Source organism: Pan troglodytes, chromosome 22, assembly GCF_028858775.2.
Source record: "Pan troglodytes isolate AG18354 chromosome 22, NHGRI_mPanTro3-v2.0_pri, whole genome shotgun sequence".
NCBI lineage: Eukaryota > Metazoa > Chordata > Mammalia > Primates > Hominidae > Pan > Pan troglodytes.
The window spans coordinates 46,399,089-46,425,763 of NC_072420.2; the positions used below are offsets into that span (position 1 = coordinate 46,399,089).

The following is a 26,675-nucleotide window of genomic DNA, read 5'->3' on the forward strand; positions in this document are numbered from 1 at the left end:
AATGTAATATATAACCTTTTACGTCTGGGTTCTTTCACTTAGCCCCGCTTGGAGGTTCATCTGTAACACGTGCTGTACTTCATTCCTTTTGATGTCTGCAGAATACTCCACTGATGGCTGTACCAGATGTGTTTATCCATTCATTTGCTGATGGACATTTGGGTTGTTTCCCCGTGTTGGCTATTGTGAATAGCACTGTTATGAACAAGTATCTGCTTACATCTGTATTTTTAATTCTTTTGGGTCTGTACCTAGGAGGGGAGTTGCTGTCCTATGGTGATTCTATGTTTAACTTTTTGAGGAACTGCCAGACTGTTTTCCACTCTAGCAGCACCATTTTTCATTTCCACCAGCGATGTATGTGGTTGCCTGTTTCTCCAGGTCCTCACCAACATTTCTGTTAGACTTTTTTGATTATAGCCATTCTGGTGTGAAGTGGTATCACATTGTGGTTTGACCTAATTGTCTTCATAATATCTTTTGTGTCTGTATAATGTTCTATTTCTCATTCTTGATATTGGTAATTTGGGCCTTCTACCTTTTTTCTTGGTCAGTGCAACTAGATGTTTATCAATATTATGTGCCTTATTAAAGAACCAACTTTTGGTTTTATTAATTTTCTGTATTTTTTACTTCTATTTATATATTTTTAGAGACAGAGGCTTGCTCTGTAACCTTGAACTTCTTGGCTCACGTGATCTTCCTGCCTCTGCCTCTCAAGTAGCTAGGATTACAGGGATGTTCCACCATCTACCATGCCTGGCTAATGTAAAAAAAATTTTTTTTGTAGAGAGTAGGTCTTGCTATGTTGCCCAGGCTGGTCTCAAACTCCTGGCTTCAAGTGATCTTCCCACTTTAGTCTCCTGAAGCAAGTATTTTTAAAATGGCTTTTCAGCTTATAGATTTTTATTCTTTATTTCCTTTCTTCTGCTTGTTTTGCTCTGTTTTAGTAAGCTTAGGTAATGGATTTGAGACCTTTTATTTCCCTAATATAATCATTTAGTGCTATTGATTTCCCTCTTGGTACTGCTTTTACTGCCTCCCACATATTTTGATATGTAGTGTTTTCATTTTTATTCAGGTCAAAATGCTTTCTTATTTCCATTGTGTTTTTTCTTTGACCCATATGTTATTTAGACATGTGCTGTTTATTTTCCAAGTATTTGGAAAACTTCCCAAATACTTTTTTGTTCCTGATTTCTAATTTAATTGATTTCTAATTTAATTCCATTGTGGTCAGGAAACATTTTTTTTATTCCTTTAAAGTTTTATTGAAATTTAAAAAAAATTTTCAGAATATTACCTTTGAAAATATCTCATGACCACTTGAAAAGAAGGCATATTCTGTTATAATTGTGTGGAGTGTTCTATAAATGTCAGTTAAATAATGTTGGATGATAATGTTATTTGAGTCTCCTATATCCCGTACTGATCTTCTGTAGGTTTTTACAAAATCACTTATTGAAAGAGAAGTGTAGAAAGCTTCCATTATAATTGTGGATTTATCTATTTGGTGGGGGGTTGCTTTATATATTTTTAAGCTCTTTATTAGGTCTGTGAACGTTTAGGGTTATTATTTTCTCTTGATAAACTGACCCCTTAATTATTATATAATGTCCTTATTTCCTTGTGGTAATATTATGTACCCTGAAATCTACTTTTTCTGATATTAATATAGTCACTCCACCTTTTTTTTATTAGAGTTAACATGGCACATTTTTTCCCATCCTTTTTCTTTTAACCTCTGTGTATGTTTATATTTAAAGTGGGTTTCTTACAAATAGCTTATAGCATGGTCTTGTTTTTTTATCAAGTCTTAAAAAGTACATTTTAATTGGGATGTTTAGACCATTCATATTTAATGTGATTATTGATATGGTTGGGTACAAATCTGTCATTTTGCTGTTGGATTTCTATTTTTCCCACTTGTTATTAGAGTCCCCTTTTTTCTCTCATTCTCCTTTATTTTGGATTGAGTACTTTCTATGATCAGTTTTATTACCTTTACTAGCTTTGTTGCCCACACAATGGGTGGGTTCAATTGCTTGGCCACCAATAGTACAATGAGCTCAACCAAGGAGGATTTAACAAGGGAATCTAAAATTGCAACAAGTAAGGAGGACACCAGGGATAAATCTCCAAAGCAGCGCCTCCCTGAACAACGCTGAAAACACCGTTTTTAGGCTCGTTAGCTGAATCATTGTGTGTAGAAGGTACAGTCAAGGCAGCACAGGCACAGTTGTCAGTCATGCTTCTACATACATCACAGGTATACAAGATGGCAAATAAGCTCTTCTCTGGGCGGAGTTTTTAGTATGGTAATGAGGAGAGTTTGCCAAAGTTCATCTCCAACTGAGGCCTTTCTGGATCTAACTGGCTTTTGTTTCACCAGCACTGGGCTTCTTCCTGGAACTTTTCTTAAACAACAACTCAAGATGCAACAGTTAAAGTGGATACTTTTTACAGTATATGCCTGAAAACCTGAGGACATTGGGTTGCAGCTTATTAGCTTTATCTCTGTGTTTTCAGAGGTTGCTTTAGGATTTGTTGTATATTTCCTTAAGCTACCATAGTCATCTGCAAGTAATATCATACCAATTCACATATAATGTAAGAACATTACCAAAGTATACCCTCTCACTTCTGGCTATTACATTATGCCCTTATCTCCTCACTTCGATATTGTCATAAGCCCCACAATGCATTGCCTTTTTTTTTTTCTTTTGCTTTACATAGTCTATTATCTTTGAAAGCAATCTTAAAAAATTAAGAACAAAAGACTTTTATGTTTTACATATTTTCTGTTTCAATGGTTTTCACTTCTTTTTGTAGATCCAGATTTCCTTCTGGTATTATTTTCCTTTTGTATTTTGTACTTCTTTTAATATTATTTGCAGTTCAGGTATGTTGGATAATGAATTATTTTAGCTTTTGTTTGTTAGAAAAAATCTTCTTTTTACTTTTATATTTGAAAGTTATTTTTACTATGTATAGTATTCCAGGTTGGTAGCCTTTTCTTTCATTACTTTAGAGATAGAATTCAATTGGCTCCTGACTTGCACTGTTTCTGAAAAGTTCTCTGTTCACCCTGTCTGTGCTTGTCTCTTTGTACATAGTTTCCTATTTTAAAAAATTAATTATATTCTGTATATCTAAGGTACACAATATAATGTTATAAAATACAGATAATAAAAAGGTTCCTGTAGTGAAGCAAATTAACATACCCATCATCTCACATAGGTACCCAGTTTTGATTTGTTTTGTTTTTCTGTGGCAAGAGCAGCAAATGAGTAGATTTTAGCTGCTCTTGTCATAATGTTTCTTTTTTACTGGCTGCCTTTACGATTTTTTTTTTTTTTTTTTTACATAATTTGATTATGACGTGCCTTGGTTTAGTTTAATGTTATTTATTTATTTATTTATTTCTGGTTGGGGATTGTTGACCTTTCTGAATCTATGTATGGGCTTAAATTTTCATCCATTTTTGAAAACTTTTTGTAATTTTTTTTGTCTGTTTTAGAGACAAGGCCTCGTTCTGTCACCCAGGCTGGAGTGCAGTGGTGCAATCACAGTTCAGAGTAGACTTGAATTCCTGGGCTCAGGTAATCCTCCAACCTCAGCCTCCTGAGTAGCTGGACTACAGGTGTGTGCCACCATGCCTGGCTGATTTTAAAAATGTTTTTGTATAGGTGGAGTCTCACTGTGTTGTCCAGGCTGGTCTCAAACTCCTGGGCTCTCAGAGTGCTGGGATTACAGGCTTGAGCCACTCTGCCCTGCCTTTTGTCATTATTTTTTAAAATATGTTTTTGGCTTGTCCCATCCCCTGCTTCTGGGTCTCCAATTACACATATATTTTTGTCTTTTGGGAGTGGAGAATCTTTATCTGTGTTTTATTTTAGGTAGTTTCTGTCTGCACAGATTATTCTGTCTGTACATTGACTGATCTTTTCTTTTGTGGTCTAATATGGTGTTAATCCCAGTCAGTATATTTTTTTAAATCTCAGATGTATTTTTCATCTCTGCATGCTTGATTTGTGTGTTTTAAAAATACTTTTCTTGTCTCTCCTTAGCATTTTGTGCTTTCCTGTATCATCTTCTACATATACAATGTATTTATGATAGATGTTTTATTTATTTATGTATTTATTTTTTGAGATGGATTCGCTCTGTCGCCCAGGCTGGAGTGCAGTGGTGCCATCTCGGCTCACTGCAAGCTCCACCTCCTGGGTTCACGCCATTCTCCTGCCTCAGCCTCCCAAGTAGCTGGGACTACAGGCGTCCGCCATCACGCCTGGCTAATTTTTTTTGTGTATTTTTGGTACAAACGGGGTTTCACTGCGTTAGCCAGGATGGTCTCGATCTCCTGACCTCATGATCCGCCCGCCTCGGCCTCCCAAAGTGCTGGGATTACAGGCATGAGCCACCGTGCCTGGCCTATTTATTTATTTATTTATTTATTTATTTATTCAAATGGAGTCTAGCTCTGTCACCCAGGCTGCAGTGCAGTGGTGCGATCTTGGCTCACTGAAGCCTCTACTTCCTGGGTTTAAGCAATTCTCCTGCTTCAGCCTCCCAAATAGTTGGGATTACAGGTGCCCACCACCACACCTGGTTAATTTTTGTATTTTTAGTAGAGATGGGATTTCATCATGTTGCTCAGGCTGGTCTTGAACTCCTGACCTCGAGTGATCTGCCTGCCTCTGCCTCCTAAAGTGTATAATAGCTGTTTTAATGTCTTTGTGTACTAATGATCTCTGTGTGTATAATTTCTGAGTTTGTATCTTACTGATCAACCAATCTCATTATGAGATATATTTTTGTGCTTCTTTGCATGCCTCGTCAGTTTTGGACGGATGAAAGACATCGTAAACTTTGTATTGTTGGACTCTGCATTCTTTTAAAATATTTTGAACTATGTTTTGGAACGCATTTAAGTTACTTGGAAAGTTCAGATTTTTTGGCAGCTTGTTGCTGACTTTGTTAAGCATTGCCTAGTGTAGTACCCCAGCTTAGTCTGCTGCCAGTGCAGTCATTTGAGTGCTCAGTGTGGTGTCCCCTGTACTGCAAGGCTCCTGCAGTCTAGTTGTTGGGAGTAGGAACTCTTCCCAGATCTGTGTGAGCCATAGCTATTGTCTGTACTTTTTCTTTTCATTGGTTCTTCCCCCGACCTCCTGTAGTCCACTCACTCACATGTGCCCATCCATGTCCAGGCAGAGACTAGAGAATCCACCACAGACCTCTGGGATGTTTCTCTGTGCAGGGCATTCCTTTCTGGTACTCTGCCCTCTAATTCTAGCTTTTGCCTCCTGTGCTGTGGGGTCCTGAGTGCAGTGCATCCTGATGAGACGGTGCTGCAGGCCCAGCCCACCGACTTCCAGAGATGTCAGTTGCATCTCTCCCCTTTCCTCTCTGCCTTTGCCTCCCTGAATTCTCAACTCCGTTTCCAACTCCCCTGGCCTTGCCTGGGTTCCCCCTTCCTGTGCTGTGGCCCAGGCACTCTCCCCAGGCTGTAGGCTGCAGCAATTGTAGGATGCATCCCATTTGCTTCCCTTCTCTGGGGATCGTTGTCCTGTGCTGCCTGCTGCTCCATGTCTGAACACCCTCGTCTCATATCTTTTGTCTGACTTTTAAGTGAGGTGGGAGAGTCACCCCAGTCTCACTCTTTCTCTGTCACAGCTGATCATGATCCAGGCTTTCTTATGTTTCTGTAGTCTTTGGACATCACTGGACAGAGGCCGGCTGTCTGTCTGTAGGAGTCTCTGCGTGGTGTTCACCTGCTAATTCAGTCTGCACAGGGAGAACACTTGGCCTGTGGTCCAGGTGAAGGCCCTTCAGGGTAGAGCCGAGACTGTGGGTGTTCTGGGCTGTCCCGTCCCGTATACTCTCCCTGTGTTCTTACCTTCCCCTATAGATTCAGAGGGATTTGAGAATCAGCTGTGCACCAGACGTCAGTCAGGCCGAGGACTGTGGGTCAAGGTTCAGGGACCCTGGGGTTCTGAGTCTTTATCAGTATCGTGTATGTTCCAGACTCAGTTTAGAATTGAATCACTTTTTATGGAATTCTTTCTCTGGGAAACTGTCTTTGACCTTCCCAATAACTGATTTATAAACATGTCTTTTTAATAGATGACTTTGGTTTGATAAAATTTGGTATCTAAGGTGATAGACTGTGATTTCTGTCTCTCTTTGGAAAGCCTATGATTTCCAATTTTAATTGTTTTTTCCTTCAACTGTTTACAGGACTGTCTACGAGAGAGAAGCTCCCCACGTGGTTCCGTGTAAGTAGTGCTTCTTATGATGCTGTCACAGGCGATATTTTTAGACTAAACGACTCTTTCGGTGTCAGCAGAGTTGAAAGTCTTGCTCTCAAGGGAAGCCGTGTGTCTCTGCTGACCCTCTGGATCCTGGTTTTATGTCTCATGGGGAACCTGCCTCAGGTCACACTACTGCCAAGAGCATGTAGTGTGAGTGACACGCATTTTCCCTTCTTGCTTCTGTGGAACCAAAATTTTAAAAGAGGCAGTTTCCTCCCTCTCTGGTAACCTTTCTCCACAGTTAACCTGACCATGTAGACCAGCAGGAGCTGGAGGGCCAGTTGTTAGTGCACTTGGAGCCTACTGCACGAGCCTACCGCACGAGCCTACTGCACGCCTTTGTTCTTGTGCCAACAGTGCCCACTGCCCGGTAGTGCCTGTGTGTGCGGTGGCCGTGATGGCACCACAATGTCTGAAGCCACACAGTGCGTGGGTGACATCTGTGGAAAGGACCTGGCACCGGCCAGCACACAGAGGCACTCACCTGTCTCACACAATGCACTGTGGTCCCAATTCTAGTTTTGTAAAACTACCTCGAGATGACTCCTTTTAAAATTATCCTTAAGATGTCTTTCTTTTTCTAAAGCTTATTAAAGGTCATTTTCAAAACGTTTTCAGCAGGAACTTGGTGTATATTTGCAGTTCTGCATGGGAAACTAATGTAGTCATGATGGCTGCTGATGCTGATGAAGTAGTACCAGCCACCCTGATTTCATAACTTCCATAGAATCACTCCCTTCTTCCTCCCAGTGCCCCTTTGAGATAGGGATTGTTATTCCCTGAGGCTTGGCGAGGTGAAGTAACTCACTCAGGTTATCTTGGTGCCAGTGGTGGGGCTGGGATTTGAGCCAAGTCTTCCAACTTCACAATAGCAGAGTAAGAAGAGCTGCCTTGTTGATGGGACGTGGGTCGGAGCTCCCAGTGTGTCTTGCCTTCCTGGTGTGCTTGATGGCAGCCCTGGGCTGCTGTGAGGTCCTGAGCACAGTGCATCCTGAGGAGACAGTGCTGCGGGCCCCGCCTACTAACTTCCAGAGATGTCAGCTGCAGCTGCAGCAGGGCAGCGCCCTGGTTAGAGAGACAGCATGGGGAGTTGGCAGGGGGAGGCCCTCGGAGAGTTGGCATGGGGAGTTGGCAGGGGGAGGCCCTCGGAGAGATGGCATGGAGGGGTTGGGGCCTGTGCTCCTAGGTGCTTAGGCTTGCAGGTGACTGGAATCCTGACTAATATCGTAAGAGGAGAGTTCTTACTAACAAATTACTTGAACAAAGACTTTGTTTGTTCCTTCATTCGTTCAGCACATGTTTACAGTGTGCCTGTGATGTCCCAGGCGCACTGCCAGAATCCTGACATCCTTGCGGGGGGATCGAAAACATAAATCTAGTCAGTGAGTTCATCCTGTGGCATGTCAGGGGGTGACAGTGGCTGTGGAGGAAACAGGGAAGGGCAGGGTGTGGGAGTCCTGGTGCTGCGTGAATAGGCCATCAGGTCAGCCCTGAGACACGGGGCATCTGCGCGAGTCTTGCTGGAGGTGCACGTGTGAGCCCCTTGGTGCAGGAGGTGAGGAGCTGCAGGGCCAAGGGGGTTTGGAGCAGAAGCTCGGGTCTGACATGCCTGGTGCATCCATGGGGCAGTGAGGAGGCTGCGGGGCAGGAGGTGAGAGTGCAGCTGGGGCACATCAGGGGTCTCACAGGTCATCCCGAGGCTGCTCTCAGTCCACGTGGCGTCGGGGCTGAGAGGAGCCCACAGCAGGGTGGGTGTGGGAGCAGGGAGCCAGCCAGTCTCTTCTCTGTGCTAGGTTATTGTTGTGGCTTTAGCTAAAGCTGCTGTAATACCTGTTTCTTAGAGGAATCCAAATCCCTGTTGCCTTGGGGCCAACTTTGTAATCTTACAAATCTGGATCTAATTTTCACCAAACTCTCAAGGGAAGAGCCTCTGGGACTCAGACAGATAAACAACACCTGTTATGTGCTGTTCCCATTTTCTCTTCGACTTTGGTGTTGTCCAAATTCTTCTGAGCCTAACTGTAGGCTCTTCAGACCCAGCCTACAGTTCTGGAAATAAACCAGCGTGCTGGGGTGGGGCGAGCCCAACCATGCAAGCCATGCCCCGGCAGCCAGGCTGAGAGGCAGAGCAAGCAGTGCAGGTGGACCCATCGCCTGCCAGCATGTGGGTTCTGGAGGCTGCAGCAGGCAGATTCTGGAAATTCCCTGAGGCCTTCGTTCAGTACAGACAGGGAACTTTTATAGGTACCTGTGGCCTCTTCTGCTGGTGGGAATGGAGGTGCCATGAGCACTGAGCTGGTTGGAACAGAAGGGCTCTCCTCTCGTGGGCTGTGTCGAGTGAGTCCTGCAGCTTCCTGCTGTGAGATTCTGGGGTGCCATGATGAAGCAGAGCGGAGCTCATCTGAGTGGATGTTTCCCAGGGGAGCCAGTAGTTTTGGAAGCACTTGGTTTTTCCATTCCCATGTCTTGGAGGACTCTTCCCCCTTCCTGAGAGAGAGCGATGAATGTAGGCCTCCATGGAGAAGCACAGGTGCCTTCCCCGGGCTGTGTGTGGTCCGTGCAGACCTCTCAGGTCCACTTCATTTTGCAGGTAAGGACCCATCTCCCATAGCTGGTTAGTGCCAGAGCCCACTCCTAGCCCCATGTAGGGGCTGTTTTTCAGCTACAGCAAGATCAGGAAATAAGAAGTAGTAATGAACACTTCATTGAAGATTTTTATTTACTTTGAGGTCTTTTATTTCTTGTAATACTGAATTGGTTATTTGCTTCTTAGAGTTTTTTTTTTTTTTTGAGACAGTCTAGCTCTGTCGCCCAGGCTGGAGTGCAGTGGTGCCATCTTGGCTCACTTCAAGCTCCGCCTCCCGGGTTCACGCCATTCTCCTACCTCAGCCTTCTGAGTAGCTGGGACTACAGACGCCCGCCACCACGCCCAGCTAATTTTTTGTATTTTTAGTAGAGACGGGGTTTCACCGTGTTCGCCAGGATGGTCTTGATCTCCTGACCTCGTGATCCACCCGCCTCGGCCTCCCAAAGTGCTTGGGATTCCAGTCGTGAGCCACTGCGCCTGGCCTAGAGTTTTTTGCTTTCTTTAAGATAACAATTTTCCTTATAGAACTGAAAAATATGAAAAAGAATTTAAAAATTCACCTATGCTTAGCCTTAGTGCAGAGAGCAGCTGAAGGGTATCAGGGGATTGTCCTCACCCCTTCCTGTCCTTGGCCCCCTGGGTAGCCCCCCCATCTTCATCAGCCCACCCCTTCCTGTCCATTGTCCTCTGGGTGGCCCCCCATCTTCATCAGCCCACCCTTCCTGTCCATTGTCCTCTGGGTGGCCCCCCCCATCTTCATCAGCCCACCCCTTCCTGCCCATGGCCCTCTGGGTGGCCCCCCCATCTTCATCAGCCCACCCCTTCCTGTCCATTGTCCTCTGGGTGGCCCTCCCCCATCTTCATCAGCCCACCCCTTCCTGTCCCTTGTCCTCTGGGTGGCCCCCCCCCATCTTCATCAGCCCATCCCTTCCTGTCCCTTGTCCTCTGGGTGGCCCCTCCCATCTTCATCAGCCCACCCCCTTCCTGTCCATTGTCCTCTGGGTGGCCCCCCCATCTTCATCAGCCCACCCCTTCCTGTCCATGATCCTCTGGGTGGCCCCCCCATCTTCATCAGCCCACCACTTCCTGTCCACGGTCCTCTGGGTGGCACCCTCCATCTTCATCAGCCCACCCCTTCCTGTCCCTTGTCCTCTGGGTGGCCCCCCCCCCATCTTCATCAGCCCATCCCTTCCTGTCCCTTGTCCTCTGGGTGGCCCCTCCCATCTTCATCAGCCCACCCCTTCCTGTCCATTGTCCTCTGGGTGGCCCCCCCATCTTCATCAGCCCACCCCTTCCTGTCCATGATCCTCTGGGTGGCCCCCTCATCTTCATCAGCCCACCCCTTCCTGTCCGCGGTCCTCTGGGTAGCCCCCCCATCTTCAGCCCACCCCTTCCTGTCCACGGTCCTCTGGGTGGCCCCACCATCTTCATCAGCCCACCCCTTCCTGTCCACGGTCCTCTGGGTGGCCCCCTCATCTTCATCAGCCCACCCCTTCCTGTCCACGGTCCTTTGGGTGGCCCCCCCATCTTCATCAGCCCACCCCTTCCTGTCCACGGTCCTCTGGGTGGCCCCGCCATCTTCATCAGCCCACCCCTTCCTGTCCACGGTCCTCTGGGTAGCCCCCCATCTTCATCAGCCCACCCCTTCCTGTCCACGGTCCTCTGGGTGGCCCCACCATCTTCATCAGCCCACCCCTTCCTGTCCATGGTCCTCTGGGTAGCCCCCCCCATCTTCATCAGCCCACCACTTCCTGTTTGTCCATGGCCCCTTGGGTGGCCCCCCCATCTTCATCAGCCCACCCCTTCCTGTTTGTCCATGGCCCCCTGGGTAGCCCCCCACCATCTTCATCAGCCCACCCCTTCCTGTTTGTCCATGGCCACCTGGGTGGCCCCCCGATCTTCAGCCCACCCCTTCCCGTCCATGGTCCTCTGGGTGGCCCCTCTCTTCTTCATCAGCCCACCCTTCCTGTCCATTGTCCTCTGGGTGGCCCCCCCCATCTTCATCAGCCCACCCCTTCCTGTCCATTGTCCTCTGGGTGGTCCCCCCATCTTCATCAGCCCACCTCTTCCTGTCCATTGTCCTCTGGGTGGCCCCCCATCTTCATCAGCCCACCCCTTCCTGTCCATTGTCCTCTGGATGGCCCCCCCATCTTCATCAGCCCACCCCTTCCTGTCCATTGTCCTCTGGGTGGCCCCCCATCTTCATCAGCCCACCCCTTCCTGTCCATTGTCCTCTGGGTAGCCCCCCCATCTTCATCAGCCCACCCCTTCCTGCCCATTGTCCTCTGGGTGGCACCCCCCATCTTCATCAGCCCACCCCTTCCTGTCCATTGTCCTCTGGGTGGCCCCCCCCCATCTTCATCAGCCCATCCCTTCCTGTCCCTTGTCCTCTGGGTGGCCCCTCCCATCTTCATCAGCCCACCCCTTCCTGTCCATTGTCCTCTGGGTGGCCCCCCCATCTTCATCAGCCCACCCTTCCTGTCCATTGTCCTCTGGGTGGCCCCCCCATCTTCATCAGCCCATCCCTTCCTGTCCATTGTCCTCTGGGTGGCCCCCCCCCATCTTCATCAGCCCATCCTTCCTGTCCATTGTCCTCTGGGTGGCCCCCCCATCTTCATCAGCCCATCCCTTCCTGTCCATTGTCCTCTGGGTGGCCCCCCCCATCTTCATCAGCCCACCCCTTCCTGTCCATTGTCCTCTGGGTGGCCCCCCCATCTTCATCAGCCCACCCTTCCTCTCCATGGTCCTCTGGGTGGCCCCCCCATCTTCATCAGCCCACCCTTCCTGTCCATTGTCCTCTGGGTGGCCCCCCCATCTTCATCAGCCCATCCCTTCCTGTCCATTGTCCTCTTAGTGGCCCCCCCCATCTTCATCAGCCCACCCCTTCCTGTCCACAGTCCTCTGGGTGGCTCCCCCATCTTCATCAGCCCACCCCTTCCTGTCCACGGTCCTCTAGGTGGCACCCCCATCTTCATCAGCCCACCCCTTCCTGTCCACGGTCCTCTGGGTAGCCCTCCCCATCTTCATCAGCCCACCACTTCCTGTTTGTCCATGGCCCCCTGGGTGGCCCCCCCCATCTTCATCCGCCCACCCCTTCCTGTTTGTCCATGGCCCCCTGGGTAGCCCCCCACCATCTTCATCAGCCCACCACTTCCTGTTTGTCCATGGCCCCCTGGGTGGCCCCCCGATCTTCAGCCCACCCCTTCCTGTCCATGGTCTTCTGGGTGGCCCCTCCCTTCTTCATCAGCCCACCCTTCCTGTCCATTGTCCTCTGGGTGGCCCCCCCATCTTCATCAGCCCACCCCTTCCTGCCCATGGCCCTCTGGGTGGCCCCCCCATCTTCATCAGCCCACCCCTTCCTGCCCATGGCCCTCTGGGTGGCCTCCCCATCTTCATCAGCCCACCCTTCCTGTCCATTGTCCTCTGGGTGGCCCCCCCATCTTCATCAGCCCACCCCTTCCTGCCCATGGCCCTCTGGGTGGCCCCCCCATCTTCATCAGCCCACCCCTTCCTGCCCATGGCCCTCTGGGTGGCCCCCCCATCTTCATCAGCCCACCCCTTCCTGCCCATGGCCCTCTGGGTGGCCCCCCCATCTTCATCAGCCCACCCCTTCCTGCCCATGGCCCTCTGGGTGGCCTCCCCATCTTCATCAGCCCACAGCACCTGGTGCTGCCCTGTAGTCACTGTCACACACACTCTCTTCGCTTTGCCTCTGTGTCCTCCCAGTGTCCATGTGGTAGAACAAGATCACAGCATTGATGGAGACCACATAGCTGTGCAGACTAGTCTCGTCTAATTTCACAGCCAAGGGCTTGGATCCACCCTCACCTGCCTAGTCCCAGCAGCACCCCCTTGAAGAATTGCTTCTGCCTGAGGCCATTCTGTTCTGTCTGCTTCCCCTTCCTCAGATCTCTGATCTAATCAGATGTGAGTCTCAGCTGGCGTCTATGCCTCAGAGTTAAGGAGAAGAGAGTTGCTTCTCTGCCCCATCCTCCGACCCAAGGGGCTAAGTCGCGTTTCCTCCCTTGGCCTTTCCTGCCCCTCAAGTGCAAGGAGCCCTCACTGTTAGCTCAGGACAAGCCCACCCTCTTGTTTCCTCAGGGACTTGCCCCGCTGTGTGGTCTGTGGTGCCATCTCTCTGCGTGCCCTCCTCACTGGCAGGTCACTTCTGTTAGCATCCAGGATGACTTAGTAGCTCCCATGTTAAAATTAAAAAAAATTATTCCCTTGATCCTTGATTTTCAGCCAGATTGGCAAATTGATTTCACAGTGACCTCTGCTTCCTCTTAAAAGCGCATTAAAATGACAGGCAAGATGTTTTTAAAGGGCAGAAGTCACCAAGAAATTGAGAAAGAAGATGACAGAACTTTGAAAGTTGGAAGGCAAATGGTCAGAGCAGATCTGAACCTAGAAAGCTGAGAGGTGCGTGTGTGTGTGCATGTGAGTGTGTGTGTGGTGTGTGTTTGTGTGTGTGTGTGTGAAGTGTGTGTGCGTGTGTGTGTGTGAAGTGTGTGTGCATGTGTATTTACCCACACAGGTCTGTGTGTACACATGCGTGTGTGTATGTGTGTGCAGGTGAGTGTGTATATAGGTGTGCACGCATGCGTGTGTGTGTGGAAGGTGTGTGCATGTGTGTGTGGTATGTGTGCATCTGTTATATGTGTGTGTGTTGAGGGGACTGAGAAGTGAGTTTCTTGTGTTGCAGACAGTGCCCCCACGTCTTGGGAATGGCGTTACTGTGCAGCTGAACGTGGGGAGGCAGTAGAGATACGGCTGACATAGGAAAGCTGTGGAAAGCTTGTCTGAGAAGGAGTCAGCCTCTCAGCCCTCTCCTACCCAGTCTGGTTCCTCCCTGGAAGGTGACTTGGGTGCCTGCCCTGCGGTGGGGGACTGTCCTAAACGGAAAGCAGGGCACGGGACGGCTTCACTCCGGCTCCTCCTTATTTGGCCCCAGAGCACTGGGAACCTAGGAACAGACACAGGAGGGAGGGAAAGGAGCCACTTGGTGGGTGAGGAAGCTGGACGCTGGGGCCCTGGGGCGTGGCTCCAAGAAGGGCTGGAGGGTGATGTCGGGATGAGTGGGTCTGCAGTGGTCGGCCCCGTGGCTCGGAGTTTGGAAAGAAATCAACCTAAGTTCATAGAACACCAAAGAAAGCAGTGGGGAGGCCCTTATTCACTGCGAGAAGCAGAAACATTGTGCAAGAAGGGAGCTGCAGCATCAGGTGTGGGTACCAGGTGCACAGCCAGCGAGGGGAGTCCTGGAGAGTGGGGAGGAGGGCGAGGTAGGGGCTCAGGAGAGTCAGTGCTCATCTTTTATAGCAGGAAGCTAACAGCTGATACATAAAGTTGTAAGATCAAGAATAGCAGTACAAACTCAGTAATTAGAAATATGGAGATAAAGAAATGCCAAAAGAGGCTAAGAGCTCAGGGAAGGATTGTGATGTAGAGGGCAAGGGAGGGGTAGGGCCACTGCTTTTCATAAGCTTTATCGAATTATTTGCTTTTAAAAACTGTATACTTATAGTTTTATTAAAAATAAAAAATTTTAAAGGTTATATGGCAAATATTATTTTATAAAAGATTGATGAACCTCAGGCCCTGAGCTCCCTTGCTTGCCCTGCTCCTGCCAGGGCAGACTTCCACTGCCCTTGCCCTCTGGTCCTCTCCACTGCAGAGGCCTGGCCTCTGCCTTGGTGAATCTGAGGCAGATCTTTCTCCTCAGGTTGCTTGAGCTCTGCAGCATTAGGCCTGGTGAGCGCCTCTTGCCCAGTGCCCTGGGGGCGGTGGGGAAATTCCAGTCCAGACTGTCTGCCTCAGGCATTCAGTACACGCTTTCGTGCCCTGCTTTTTAACTGAATAGTATTCTGCAAAGTGTTCGACCTTACCTAGTTTGAGAACATTATTTTTAGAAGGTTGCTTGGTTTCCCATGTTGTGGATCTAGGTATCATTTATTGGATTATTCCCTTTTTGTTTATTTTTTCTGATTTTCCACTAATATCCATAATACGAGGTAAACACCCTTGTGCATAAATCCACAGCAGCTTTCTCTCTTTTGTAGGCAGTGTTCACACCTACAGAATTCCTGGGTCAGAGGACATGGACATTTAAAAGAGGCATAATGTGTAATTGCCAGGTTGATCTCAAAAGTGCAAGTTTGTACTTGAACAAGGCTGTACCAGAGTGCCTGTGCTGTTGTATCCTGACACACCAGGTACTGCATACGTCTCCATCTCGAAATGCAGAAGCACACTGAACACACATGGCTTAGCTCTTTAACAATAATGTCGTTTTCCCCCATGCTCATAAGCATTCTTGCATTATTGAAGATACTCTGCTTTTATGTCTGTGGGAGGAATTTTCCCCAGTTGAGTCGTGCACTTTTTCATCTGATCTGTAGCATTTTGGGTAGCTCGCTAAGTATTTTCCGTTGTGATGTCGTCTCTTATTGTGTTTACATTTAGAAAATCCTTTTCTTGGGATTTAATTAGGTGTATGTTCTTAGGTGAAGATCTAAGTTATTTTTTCTTATATTAGAAACACCATTTATTCAAAATACTTCATTTTTCTAATGATTCATGCTGCAACTTTTTATGTATGTGTACCACATATGAAAATATTGTGTATTTTAGTGTCTGTTTCTGAATTCTCTAATTGACCTCTTTGTTCTAGTGCTGGTACACTGTTTTAATTATTTTAGTTTCATGATATATTTCCATATCTGATAAAGGTAACCAATATTTCAAAAAACATTTTGGTTATTCTTGGCTACCTACTTTCTAAATGAACTTTAGAATGATTTTCAAGTTTAAAAAGTTCATCATATTGAGGTTTCTTTTCAAATGGATCAGACCTATAATTTAAATTATAAACAGCTGACATTTCAACAATATTTAAATAGTTTCCTATATAGAAAGGGAATCTGTCTTTCCATTTATTCTGTTATTAGCCTTCAGTTACATTTCATAGCTTTCTTGCTATAGGTTTTATCTTTCAAATTCTTTTCCAACTAATTTGTGTTATTTGGTTATTGTAATTGGGATTTTTCCCATTGCATTTATCAAATATTTAACATTATATAGGAAAACTATCAGTTTTTATATATTTGAATGTGGTCACATGTTAAAATGGTTTTATTTGCAAAAGGGTTTTCAGGTGAAATTTGACTTATTTTTACCTTGACCCAACATTCACCATGAAGTATGCTCCCCATAGCTCTCTGGTATATATTCTTCATTAAGCTACAGAAGTTTTCTTTTATTGCTATTTATTAAGTTATGTGTTTTTTAAAATCAAAAAAGTTGCATTTCACTAAATGTGTTCATTGCTACTATTTAGGTGGTTGTATGATTCCTGCTTTTGTCTCTCAATGGAGTGAATTCTGTTCCTGACATTCCAAGTGTTGATTCTTGGAATAAACCCCGTTAGGCCATAGCTCTTCCAATTATAATATGCTCCCAGTATCTTATTGGGACTAGAATAAGGGTTAATAATAGGGTTAGGGCTAGAGTTAAGGCTAGCATAAGGGTTGGAGTTACCGTTAGTGTTCGAGTTATTGTAAAGGTTAGGATTAGGGTTACTGTTAGGGTTATCGTGAGGGTTATGGCTAGGGTGATAGTGCTCTATAAGGTTCTTTTTTTTCTAATTTTTATATGATTTTGGCAATAAATGATAGCTTGCTTTCATAACATGATTTGAGAATCGTCCCATGTTTTTCTATCCTTTATTTAAATAACAAATTTTTCTGTCTTCTGTTTAGAAATGCAAATGTTATCAGCCTTCGATAGAATTCTACCTTTAATAGAATTCGTCTATCAAAGCTGCTAAGCCTGGAGCCTATTTTGGAGACTGATTTTTTAGTGTCTATATAGTTTCTACCATGGTTATTGATTTTATACACATTTTCTTATACACCAATGGTTTTTGCTTAGGAAACAGTCAGTTTTAAGCAAGTTTTTAGGTATATAGGTAAAAATGTGTATATGTTTTATATATATATACATATGTATGTATATAACATATATATGTTGTGCTCGTCATTTTTCAGTCTTTAAAAATTTTTAACTTAATTTAATTTTTCTTTTTATTATTTTTTTAGAGACAGAGCCACACTCTGTTGGATGTTGATCCCAGCTCACCGCAGCCTTGAACTCCTGGGCTCAAGCGATCCTTCCACCTCAGTCTCCCACGTAGCTGGGACTACAGGCATGTGCCAACGCATCCAGCTAATTTTAAAAATTTTTTTAGGCACTGGGGTCTTGCTTAGATGCTCAGGCTAGTCTCAAACTCCTTGGCCTCAAGTGATCTTCCTGCCACGTCCTCTCAAAGTGCTAGGATTACAGGTGTAGGCCACCATGCCGGGCCTAGTTTTTCAGTCATTTTATCTGTTACTGTGTTCCCTTTATTTCTAGTACTTATTTCAGCATTTTAGTCACATTTGTCTAATTTTTTCTCCAAAATAGCTTTCATTTATATTGATCATTTATAATTTTACTATTAATTTCTCATTTTAGCATACATTATAATTATAATTCTCTTTTTCTTCAAGTTAATGCTATTATTTTAATAGTTTTCTGAGTGCTTCTTTGAACATTTTCATTTATTTTCTGACTAACGCATTTGACTCTCAGTCTTCTAAGACACTTTTAACTCTGTTCTACTGGCTTTATGTGTACTGACCTGTTGTCACTCATGTTTTTATTCTTTAATTTAAAAGATTAATTTCTTGGTAGTCCTGTCTAGGAGGACTATTCTTTCGTTGTTAAGTTTCTACTTTTTAAGTATCATGTTTGCCCTGTGTGGGTCAGAGAGGGACTGGGCCCTTTGTGACTGTGGGTGTTTTGTAGGAGATGGCTGTGGGGCTTGGGGATGGAAGAGTGGCACCCACTGTAGGCATGTCACAGGCTGTCACAGAGCAGCAGGGTACAGTGTGAGCAGTGGAGAAGGTGCCCAGAGGGACCCCATGGGGTTGTATGCTGCCTGTGGTCCTGGGAGATGGAGTGATTGCTCTGGAAGAAAAACAGTCTGGAGTTTGTGGGGAGCAGACAGACTTCTGTGTGAGACCCATAGGAGACATGCCATGGAGGCTTTTGGAATCCTGGCTCACAGCTGAGGGGACGGTGTGGGGCATACAGAGAGCCACGTGCCAAGAGGAAGAGTTGAACCCAGGGGAAAGGGTAAGCTGTGGAAATACAGAGCTTCCCAGACCCACCAGCTTTATTTAATACGGTCAGATGCTCTCGTTGACATCACCGTTCCTGGGTGGGAAGGCTGGGCTCTGTGAGGCCCTCCCCGGCCTGGACTCTGGGTGGCCTGCCATTCTCGATGCGTGGTTTCTGTCTCTTGCTATGTTGTCATGACTGCAGAGTTGGAAGGAACCCAGGTGCACCTCGTGTGTTCTAGCCTGTGGATGCAACAGGGGACAACTTCATTTTAAGAACTGGAGGCCCAAGTTATGCTGACGTGTATCATGGTATCTGAGACCAGGTGTGTCTAACATGTGCCAGGTGACCCTCTCTGCAGAGGAGCTGGGCAGCGCATTCTCCCGCTGGGCAGCCTTGGGCTCAGCCAAAGCTCTGTCTTCACGAAGAAAGGGAGGAAGGGACAGGGGAAGAGCTTCTGCCTCCATAGGCGAGGATGAGGACATAGGAGGCACTGAATAGTGGCCAGGAGAGGAGTGAGTGAGGACCTGGGGGTCACCCACACTTCAGAGTGAGGCACACTTGCAAGAGTGTTGGCATCGTGTGAAGGCAGACAGCGCCACACGGTGTTGTGTCAGCATCGCTGTGTCAGTCCATTGACGTAGCGCACACGGTGTTGTGTCAGCATCGCTGTCAGTCCATTGACGTAGCGCCCACACGGTGTTGTGTCAGCATCGCTGTGTCAGTCCATTTTCATACTGCTATGAAGAGATACCCGAGACTGGGTAATTTATAAAGAAAAAGAGGTTTAGTGGACTCAGTTCCACATGGCTGGGGAGGCCTCACAATCATGGCCAAAGATGAAGGAGGATCAAAGGTGCATCTTACATGGTGGCAGGCAAGAGAGTGTGTGCGAGGGAACTGCCTTTTTATAAAACCATCAGTCTGGTGAGATTTATTCACTACCATGAGAACATGAGAAAAACCCACCCCCATGATTCAATTACCTCCCACTGGGTACCTCCCACGACACGTGGGGATTATGGGAGCTACAATTCAAAATGAGATTTGGGTGCAGACACAGGCAAGCCATATCAATTGCAAAGCCCACCGGGCATCCTTGTTCTGAGAGGAGCACCAGGCCGCGGGGTGAGCTCTGGGCCTGCTGAGCCTCCTGGACTCTGGCCAGCACAAGCCCTAGCATCCATAGGCGCTGCTGCGGTGACAGTGGGGCGGTTCCAGCCCCTCCCAGCCAAGACCCAGGGCCTGCGGGGATGGGCAGCACTATTTCACTGTGGAAATGTGGGCCCCAGAACCAAGAGGGCCAGGGAAGACCTGGAGGTCTTGGCCGGCTGGGGCAGGGCGTTTTCACATGCTCTCAGTCACAGAGGCTGTGGTCTTGCCCTTACCCCGCTCCTCGCCAGCCAGCAGAAGCTCTGCAGCCTCATCGAATCTCAGGTTCTTTATTTGGAAATGGTGCAGCACACCTCTCGAGGGAGGACAGACTGCCATGGGCCCAGCGGAGGTCTCATGGCACTGGTGTCCTTCTTTCCTCCCTCCTCTGAGTTTTCTCCTTGGCTAGGTAGCGTTCCTTCTGGACCTTCTCTGCTTTGCTTTTTTCCCTCTCACAGGGATTTGGAGAGTGCTGCCCTCCCGGAGGTTGAGATCAGATTGCAGCCTGGCACGGAGGGATGATCATTTTTCGTGATGACTCATCCCTCCTCCGTGCCGTGCTGCCAGGCTGTCTGGCGGCCCTGCGTGCAGAGACAGTGATAGATCTGGAGAGCTGTTGTTGCTGGTCCGTGGTGACTGGGGATGGCATGTCAGGTGGAGAAGAATTTCCTCTGTGTGCACATTTAGACAGGTGGGAGTCAGCATTTCTGTGTGCTTTTATTTTACAAATGCACCATCCATTCATTGGAGATGCAGTCTGTCTACTCTTGCTCGTCAGCGTGCATGGTGAGCTGCGTCCATCCCAGTCTCCTGCTCCACCCAGGCCTCTGTCGTCTTCCTCTGGATCTGCAGGGACACTTGACAGCTTACTTCATTCTGTGTAGTGTTCATGCCTTTGCGCCATAGGCCCTGTGTGAATGGTGTCACAGAGGCCACCCTGTCTTTGGCGATGAAGGGCAGTCAGTGATAGACTCTGGAAGTACTGAGCTAGGCTGAGGCTTTTGGTGTGGGTGTGAGCTTTGCTCCAAGTGCTCTGGCCATTTTGCTCTTCTGAGGTACAGGCTGACAGCCCTGCAGCTTTGTTCACCCTGGTAGTGAGTAAATGGGTTTGACTTTACCCACCTGTTTCCCAGCCTCTGCCCTTGCAGCAAACCCAAGATAGGACTCCTCTGAACACGGCTGCATCCACATGTACCTTCTTTGCTGAGCTTGTGCCTCTGGCCACATCCAGCAGGACTGGTTGCAGTTGGGGGCAGGTGTTAGGAGCACAGCGGTGAGCTGTTGTCATCGTTCCCTTGTGTTAAGCTGGCAGAGTCTGAGCACAAGTCACGGGAAGAGAAGTGTCCGGTAGGAACCCAGCTGGGCTGGTGCAGCAGGACTAGCCTGAGAATCCAGAGACTGTGTTCTGCTTCCGGCTTCTCTCCCAGATCACCACGTGACCTCGGCTAGGTTCCTTCCCTCTCTGTGCTGCTTTTCCATCTGTGAGACTGGGTCTCCTGACCTGTTCCTGCCCTGACCCTTGGGGGAAGGTTGCTTCAGCTTTTACAAAGAAGGCAAGAACCACCAGTGTCTTTCTAGGAACAAACATATGACCTATGAGAAGATGGTTCCCATAATCATTACTATGTTCCCTGCAAAAGTTCCTCACTTAATTCCTGTAATTCTCCAAGGTCTTTGATTAACCCTTTTTATCAGTAAAGAAACAGAGACTAAAGATGAGCCAGCATTGGAGCAGAATCCAGCCCATAGTTGCCCGTTTTCAGAACCTTCTCTCCTTCACTTTATTGCTATTAGATTGTAAGAAGTTCAGATCTCAAGTACTCATGGTCAAATTACCATCCAGAGTCACGGATGTTTTACACGTTCACCAGCATTTCATGAGAGTGTCTGTGTGAGTGCCCTTCAGTCACACTGCGTCTTTTCTTTGTTCCAGCTTGAGAAGGGAGGAAAACACAGAAGACGAGGGCTGAAAGATGGCATTGGACTTGGCACAGGGATGGTCAGGAGGTCCTGAGTCACTTTGAGAAGGTGCAGAGGAAGCCAGATTGAGCCAGCTTGAAGAGTCAGGGAGAGGGAGGGGTGGAGATGGCTGTGGAAAATGTTTGACTCTGAAAACTTGGGGTCTAGAAGGGAGGTGTTTGGGTTGCATCTTTAGTATGAGCTACTTGGTTATATTTAAAGCCTGAAAATGAGTTAGTAGAGAAACTTTGAAAATTAAGAGACAGAGAGCACGTGGATGCTGCTAGACATTGGTCCCTGAGGAGTCAAGAGGGTGATTCAGAGGATGGAGAGGTGCTGTTTCCTGGGAATGGGGGTGTCCTCTCATCACCACAGCACCATTGTCAGCTTACAAAACCCATCTAGATGCTGCACCCCAGTATTTCCAGTCCCCCCAGTAATGTCTTTTATATTATTTTCCCTCCAGCACAGGATGTGGTCTGGGATCAGGTGTTGCACCTGCTTGTTGTGTGTCTGTCATCTCTGTCAATCAGGAACATTTTCCACAGCCTTTCTGTCACTTTCATGACATTGATGTTTTGAAGAACAGTGTCTTTTAATAAGTAGACGTTTCCTCCTTTGGGGCGTGTCCAGGGACTCCTGTGATAGGATTCACTTGGGCACTCTTGGCTGGCGCCTGCCTGCATGGGATTGTGCTTCCTCAGGGCCTCACCTCACCAGGTGCGGAGCAACCCTCTGCCCCCACGTTGGGATGTGAGGTTGCTGACTCAGTGCAGAGCTGTTTGGCTTCTCCCAACTTTGGTTACCACTCACGACTAATAAACCATCTGCAGGAAGCCCCTGGAAGACCATGCGGAAATCCTGCATCTTGTGATGTTTCCCCAGGACTTAGCCGTGGTTGGTTTCTGCCTTGACCCGTCTTTACTGTGATGGCTGTAAGTGGTGCTTGTGCAGCTCCCATGCAGACTTGGCCACCTGCTGGGAGCAGACCGCCCCCCACCGACCCCTTCTTCCTGGACTCCTGTGTCTTCATTCACCGCTGTCCTAGTGTCTCATTCATCACTGTCCTCGAGGATTTTGTGCTCAAATTCTCCTAGATTTCATTAGTGGGAGCCCACCAGGCCACTTCCCAGCTCCTTCCCTCTTTCGTTCCCACCTCCTTCCCTCTTTCGTTCCCCACCTTCCTTTCTCTTCCTGCTATCCTCTGCCTCATTTAAAGAAACCGTTTCCTAACTTTTCCATATAATGTTTCACACCCATCTTGTACCTAACCTACCCAGCCCTGGAGTCCACCAGATGTTTGAAGGGCTCTAGTTTTTGTAGTGTGAAAATGTTACCAAGGAACAATATCTGGGTACAAGGTAGGCTTATTGCTGTCGAGTGTCTTTGCTTCTAACCCTGTTAGCGGTCAGAGCTGGGAAATACGTGCATGTACACATACACACCTCTGTGTAAGCATACATGCATGTAAGTATGTGTGTGTGTGTGTATATATATATGCACATATACATGCATATATGTGCATGTATAAAACAGACAAGTCCCACAATGTCCTTTCTCTCCCTGTTATCCCCACCCCTTGTACGTGACAGTGATGTTCTAAGGTGGTCTCTCACCAGCTCCTGGAGCTACTTCTGCAGATCTCTTCCCAGCTCTGTGTTTAGTGACATCATGCGGTAGGTTGGAAATTGCCCACGGTGGGAGGGTTTGCACATGGAAGGAAACTGGCAAACACTACAGGCCGGTTCCTCCCTCCCACCTCAGGAGCTGTTTGTTAAACGTTTGCTGGCATACCTCTAGGCAAACACATTTTTACAATTAGCCCTCCATATGTATGTTTTCTGTTTCTCTTCTTTTTTCTTTCTCACCTAAAATATACTAATGTATCTTGCTACATATGTTCTCTTTTTACTATTTTTACTGTAAACATATATAACATTACATTTGCTATTTAAGCTGTTTTTAAGCGTATAATTCAGTGGCATTTATTACATTCACAGTGCCATGCCACCATCTACATCTCCCTTTTTGTACTTTGTGTTTTCAATTAAACAGCATCCCTGGAGTCGCTCTGTACCAGGGTGGAGTGATCGTCCTCATTCTTCCTTTTGCTTCCTCTGCTGCCCAGTGCTGCGTCCTCGTCTGGGTTTCATGATGGTGGGATGATGACGTAGTTTACGATATTTTGCAGTTACACCCAGGGCAGTGGTGAATAGCCTTGTGCATTTGTATTTGTGTGTGACTGTATCTCCCAGAAAGGCCTTAGTGGGGTGATTGCTGGGTTCAGTGGCAGTGCTCAGTGCTCCTCCTTCAGTTAGACAGTTGCAAATCACCTTCAAGGGGTGGCCACCGCCCTCCATGACCACCACAGCCACACCATGGGGTCTTCAGCTCATGACTTTTTGCTAAAGTGATGCCTGAACAGCGTAGCTCAGTGTGGTTTTAATTTGCATTTCTCTTCTTGTGAGTGAAGTAGAGCACCTTTTCATATGTTTAAGGACATTTTTTATGTCTCTTTTCATGTATTTTGTACATTTTTCTATAGGGTTTTTGGTCTTTTTTGTCCCCTCAATTTAAACATTTATTTATTTATTGGTATCTTAGAGATATTATTTCTTTTCCTGTGGAATATGCTGCAAATATTTTCTTCCATTTAGTATTTCTGTCATATTTTCTCATGTCATTTTGCTATGCCAAAGATTTTTTATTTTTATAGTCAAATTTATCTTTTATCTAGATTTTTAATTCACAATTAGAAAGCCTTTTTCTACACCCAGATTAAAGAGGAAATTACTCATGTTTTATTCTAGTACTTGTGTAGTTTAATTTTTTATTAGTTTATTTTAATGAATTTTTCAATTGTTGATTTTTTTCTATGGGATGTTTATTTTTCTATTTCATTAATCTAAGTTTTTATTTCTTCCTTTTTTTTCCAGTTTATGTTTCTGTTCTTTTTCAAATTTATATTGGATGTTTGCTCATTGATATTCAGCTTTTTAAAAATATAGATAAGCGTTTAAAGTTGTACATTTCCCTCAAAGTACAGCTTGTTGCAGTGCATAGATTTAGATATATAGTATTTTTATTATCCTTAACTTATAAATGTTGTCTTGTTTCTACTGTGACTCCTTTTTTGGCTTATGAGTTATTTAGAAGTATTTCTCAATTCCAAATACACAGAGCTTTAAAAATCATGTAAAAATATACATTTATATTTATATATACATAATTTTAAGTATTTTAGTTTCTAAGTTCACTGCATTGTGGACCAGGTGATCTCTGTGTTTGCAGTCAAAGGGCAGCTCACACATGGTCAAGTATTATAAATGTCCTGTGTATCTGACAATGGAATCTATTCCACAATTTTGAGTATACGCTTTCTGTATATGGCCATTAAGTGAAGCTTAATAATCTTGTCTTTTCTGTCCTCATAGATATTTTTATCTGTGGCATCCTCTTGTAATCTCAGCATTTTGGGAGGCTGAAGATGAGAGGGTTGCTTGAGGCCAGGAGTTCGAGACAAACCTAGGCAACATAGCAACCCTGTCTCTCCAAAAAAAAAAAAAAAAAAAAAAATTAGCTGAGCATGGTGGTGTGCACCTGTAGTCCTAGCTACTCAAGAGGATCCTTGAGCCCAGGAGGTTGAGGCTGTAGTGAGTTATGATTGTACCACTGCATGACAGCCTGGGTGACAGAGCAAGACCCCGTCTCCAAAAAAAAAAAAAAAAAAAAAAAAAAGATGTTTCTCCAACTGATACATCAGTCACTATGACAGTTGTGTTCAAATATGCTGGTATGATTGGATTAATAGATTTGCCTGTTTTCTTATATTTCTGTTCATTTCTGCTCTTAGGTCTACGTAAGTTTAGAATTATTATAGTATCTTGCTAATAAATTTAACCTTTTAATCTTTAAGTAATGTAGTCTATCCTGATAATGCTTTTTGCTTTAAAGCAAATTTTGTCTGATGTATTTGTCTAGTATATATTTTTCTTTCCCCTTTTTTCAGTATCTCTGTATCCGAGTGTTTTAGTGAATCTTTTAAAATGGGATGTAATGGATTTTTGTTTTATCCTCCCTGACAATCTTTGCCTTTTAAAGACTAGAACATTTACTTTACTTTCATTTATTTTAATTACTTATAATTTGGACTCCATTCTACCATCTTATTTTGGACTTTCTATTTAGCTCAACTTTCTTATTTTTTCTTCCTTCCCTTCTTTTGATTGACAGATGACTGTTTTACTCATTAGTTTTCTCCTTCACTATGTAATTTCGGTTTCTCTTATTTTTGTGTTTGTCTTATATGTATGCTTAATTTATCAAGGTCCAGAATTAATTAGTACTCTGTCCACATTCCAGAGAATGAAGGAGTCTCACAGTGCTCACCTCTGATTATTCTCTCCTGACTTGAATGGCATTTTCATTCTCAACTGTTGTATTTTTAATATTGTGCAGCTTTCTCCATCATTTTATACACTGGTGCCTGTTTAGATTTACTCATATCTCACCACATTCATTACTATTTGTTTCCACTTTTACCACAGATAATGCCTCTTCTAAAATGCATCGTGGTGAGAATGTGGGTAAAAAACTATTTTTAACTGAAACTTTCTACCTTCTTTTTTTCAAAACCTGTATTTTATTTTTAATTTTTAATAGGTAAAATGTATTTTACTTATTAGGTCATTCTGAAATTGTTTTACCCAAGACTGCTTTCCAAAATTAAATTTTAATGGAAAAATATTGGCATGTGGCATAGAAAAAGCTTGGACTACAAGTTTAGGAGTAGTGATGAGTCTTTGTTCAACCTGTATATAATATTATAATGAAAATAGTTATGATAAGAATAGTTCAAGTACCCAGTAAAAAATTAATGCTGAAAAAACAAGAAAACTTTTGAATTATGTCCTGGAAATCTAAGGTATTGACGTATTTGTTGTATCTTTGCCAGTACAGTTTTTTTGATTTTGGTGATTAATCTCAGTGGCTCGTTTCTTTTGCTTCGGTTGTTTAAATTAGGCCTGCTAACCTACCCAAATCTGCTGGTGTGTCTATTTGTGACTACCAGAAATTATCTCAGGTTTTCAGCAGCATTTAAAAAATATTCCCTGTTGATATAGCTAGAAAACAGCTAGAAAATATTCGTGAGTTTTAAATTTAGCATGACACCTTGTATCTTCTCACAGCCACATAAAGACTTAAATGCTAATTGCCTGTGTATCCCACATTAGAGTTTAGTAGAGAGGTTGAAAATCTAGTAACAGAGAAACTAATACTAGCTCCTGCTCCTCTGGGTTGAAATTCTGGGTAGAAGATTATTTTCTTAGAGCATGGAAGAGATTTTATTCTACTGTCTTTGGCTTCCATTGCTATTGAGAAGCCATCTTTCAATTTAAATAATACTCAGTTCAAGGAATTTTGGTTACTTTTAAGATTTTCCCTATGTCTTTGGTGTTTTACAATTTTACTATGATGTATTTAGGTGTAGATTTCTTGTATTT

The 26,675-nt window shown here is 45.5% G+C and overlaps 1 protein-coding gene across 50 annotated transcripts in view; it reads left to right on the forward strand.

The window, feature by feature from the left end:
- Nucleotides 1-26,675, forward strand: part of PCBP3 (poly(rC) binding protein 3) — a 309,972-nt gene that overhangs the window by 91,599 nt on the left and 191,698 nt on the right. For 39 of the 50 annotated variants that reach the window (XR_010154492.1, XM_054675260.1, XM_054675261.2 and 36 more), the window contains one exon: nt 6,241-6,278. The gene's annotated coding sequence lies outside the window, so the exon portion shown is untranslated. Of the gene's footprint in view, nt 1-3,518; nt 3,644-6,240; nt 6,279-14,960; nt 15,114-16,997; nt 17,105-19,837; nt 19,904-26,675 lie in introns of those variants that run through there. The other 11 variants (XM_063803571.1, XM_063803578.1, XM_063803580.1 and 8 more) reach the window with 7 other exon arrangements.